This window comes from Aptenodytes patagonicus, chromosome 2 (assembly GCF_965638725.1).
Source record: "Aptenodytes patagonicus chromosome 2, bAptPat1.pri.cur, whole genome shotgun sequence".
Classification (NCBI taxonomy): Eukaryota; Metazoa; Chordata; class Aves; order Sphenisciformes; family Spheniscidae; genus Aptenodytes; species Aptenodytes patagonicus.
The window spans coordinates 59,443,925-59,447,754 of record NC_134950.1 but is presented as its reverse complement, the minus strand read 5'-3'; positions in this window follow the sequence as shown (position 1 = coordinate 59,447,754).

The following is a 3,830-nucleotide window of genomic DNA, read 5'->3' as shown; positions in this document are numbered from 1 at the left end:
TCGGGCAGCCTCTTCTCTGACACCAACATTTCCGTCTGGCTCCCGTTAACCTCCACAGCAGGTTGTTAGTGCAGCGTCCGGCCACCTGCCTGCCCTGCCTCTGAGCGCACCAGCCACAAGGGATTCCCAGCATGTCTGTATTTAGAAACACTCACAGTGTGTTAAAGAATCTGGGTTGGCTTGCACTCTTAACTGCATTGTTTTATTTGCAAACAGTTGTAGGAATCGAATTTTTAAGATTTTTTTTTTTAAAAAAGTCTTGACCTTTGTTAAAAAAAAAAAAAAAAAAAAAGGCTAAACTATATATTCCGTCACTAGCCAGCAGATACATTTTCTTCAGATGTTTGTAACATAAGTACTGGTTTAGCCAAAAATGACAACAATAAAAATGACTACGTCTAAGCTATTTGAGAGAATATTTTCATGAGAAATTGCACCGTGAGCTGTAATCAGTAAAAGGAGGAAAGAAAAACCAACTCCCATGCCTCAGAGCAATTCTGAACGCTTCTTTGCTGCGGTCTGGCGGCCAAACACTCCCTTGCTGTTGCTTTAGAACCCTTGTTTTTCCTCCTCTAGCTTTTTACCACTGCTTCTCCTTGTTCCGAGCCATGCGAATTTTGATTGAAATTTAATCTATTACCACAGCTGCTTTGATTTTGATTAATATAGTCTTGCAGTTAAATACCTTCTGAACTGTAGCTCCCCAAATGCCACTGTGCATACATCAGACTGCATCCTGATTAAGACAGCCAATTAATACATATTTTTCCTACCTGATTAGCCTTCTGTGGATGCCCAAAGCAACACTGCTTGTTGCCCAAATAAAGTTTTACCCTTCAGATTTTTTTTAACGCATCATTTAAAACCCATGGAAGTTGACTTCGGTATTTCAAGTTTTTTAGTACCTTGTATATTTTACATCTGCACAATATGTTCTGGATCTTGAACAAAGTTGCATGCCTGTGTCAAACAGCTGCAGCAAACCCCGTTTGGGCTTCCTATTTGTATGTCACAAGTTATTTAAACACCAAGGCTTTATACAGATGAACTCTTTGCAATGCAACACACATGCTCCACAACTTGTTTGCAGTACTGAGCATCATCTAGAACACCAGGCTGCAGTTGGCAGAGATATTTAGTAAGTTTACTGCAGCGTGGCTGAAGTTCACAGGTGTTAGAATAACAACACTTGTGAATAGCCCTAAATGAAGCAGTTCATTGGATCTGGAACTAAGTACTTAAACAGAGCCAGCTAAATAAAGCTTATACAATCACCTTATTTAAAAAAAACACAATAAAAAAACCCCTAAGATACTTAAAAAGCTCGTGCCTGCTGATAATCCCTTTCCCTGCTGCACACCACCATCCTGTGACGGTTGGAAAAGCCTCATGGAGCATCTCTGGTGCATACATAACTATTTCCAAATAGCCGTACTCATTGTATAAGCAGTACGCAAGCTGTGGTTGAAGAGCTGGCTCTTTGACAAGCACTGTTCAGTATCTTGCAAGTTAGTGCAACAGCAGACATCCCTTCAGGGCTCATTCTTTACAGTCATTACAGCTGCAGTTATCTGAGCCCTGCACAAATGCAGGAATACTCCCGCACTCATCTCGTAGAAGGACCTACGCTAAGGTAATGCAGAGGCAGGTGTTCCTCCCCTTTTTTCTGAAGAATAGTTTTCATCTCAGGAACGCTTCAAGAAGGTACAGCTGATTTAAACAGCCATCTCCATCACGTCAGTTTGCTCAGTGATTCCAACAGAACTCCACAAGTTAAATATTCTGCCCCCTTTAAAAACCACCACTCTACACAGCAGCTGTCAGTTCAAAGCATTCTTCCTACCCACATCCATCCACTCTTCTAAAATAACAGAGCTTATGTTCTCAGATGAGTATGTTTAAACTGCTAGGCCATTCTTTCTTGACCTATCCTCTAGTACGTCAGCGAAGCCCCAACTCAAACCAAACATGGTCATTAGACCATGTAGAGGCGTCAGTGCCTCACGGAAGGGAGAACCAACTATCTCCTACAGCTTCATTCTAAGGTCAGCTTCTGATTTTACTGGTAAATCTGACACACCCTGCTGGCTTTCAGATCTAAAGCCCAAACCAGGACCATGATCAGCTTCAACTTCTGACTTCTTAGAAGGTCAGATTCTAATCAGGAAAATGAATACTTGGTTCCAGATTCAGCAGTGCATAAGAACAAGCAAGTAGTTGCTGTGATTTACACTGGACTATGTCCTTCAAGTTAAGAAGTACTCTTAAGTATTTACTGGTTCAAGGCAAAAGTTTTCAGCCAGCTTGGCAGATTCAGCTTTCCAAACTGATGTCCAGCCATAAATTACACTCTCGTAACAGCTACCAAATCTCTCTGTGCTCACTGCTGTCCAGTTACAGGTGATGTATTACATTCACAGAGAATCTGAGGATCCATCACAGTGAAGAATGGCATCAGAAAATGTTTAGGTCATTAGCCCTTTTCTAAAACTGCAAAATTTGAATAAACAGTATTTGCAAGCATGAAATATCACCATGATGGGATCTATATGAAGGCAGGCTGCAAATGGTTTAGCCTTCCACTTGCCTATAGAAACTCAAGCTTCTTGTCAAACAATGACAAGACCATGAGCCAAAATAAATCTTTAAGCTCAGAATAGTGTTGTGATCTTTTTAGTCATGTTATTTGGTTCAACTTCTGGTTGTAGATTGCATACCAGTTGTATGCAAATTGCTTTTTGTCCAGGTAAGTTTCTTTTGATTCACAATCACAGGCACATCAGTCATTCCCAAACACTTTAAATCTATTCACAGCCCATTTTTTACGCCATGGCATCTTCGTGCATTACTACTGTAAAAGCTTATTAATATGAACAAAGGATTACTTTACATTTCTAGCATGGTATTTAGTGTTAAGAAGCATTGGTGTTAACACAATTCAAACCTTTAAAAACAAACAAACAAACAAACACTGCAGACGTTAATTAAGTAATCACGAAGCCTCTTCAGTCCTCCTAATGCCAGGAGCAGTTAGTTTGTGCTCACATTGTTCTACCCATATCTAGGTTTGCGACTGACTCAAATACAATATTTAACTTGAGACTGCCTACATTTTAGGACATTATTTGAAGGTATTTGGACATACAATTCTATGAAGCATTTGCTCCACATACTAATTCTCCGAGGTTCAGTTTGGCCCTGCATTATCTGCTTCTGCAAAGCAGACTTAAGACTGGGAAACACTTAAATTTCTTATTGTTTTGTGGTAGAAGAACAGTAACTGAATATTCATTCAAATATTAGTCCTCTGTGACAGGTATTTGCTATGATTCTCACCTCACAAACTTTCAAAAACCCAAAAAGACGAATGATATCACATCCCTTGGGTGATCAGTCACATTCACTGAGTAGTTAGACTGAACTGCTCTTCTTTACCAACAGGCACAAGTTTTCAAGCAAAGTTGGCTACTGAATCTTATGCCTACACCTTTAACAGATTTCTTCAGGACTGCTGCTGTTCTTTTCCTCATCATTTGTACTACTGGCATGACAATACCACAATAAAAAAAATAATCTATTTAGCAGACTAAATATTTAAAAGCATAGCCTGTATATATGTCATGTCTATTAATTCATAAGCTATAACTTAGAAATTCTAGATTTGAAATTACTTTTAAATAAGCTGATGTGACCAGGCTCTTCCAAAAGATCAAAACTGAACATGTAGCTTAATAACGCAACAAGTACCATTACAGACATTAAACACATGAATTACTCATCACACAACTACTGTTTCAGCGCATAAAATACAGAGATACCAGACTGCCTGC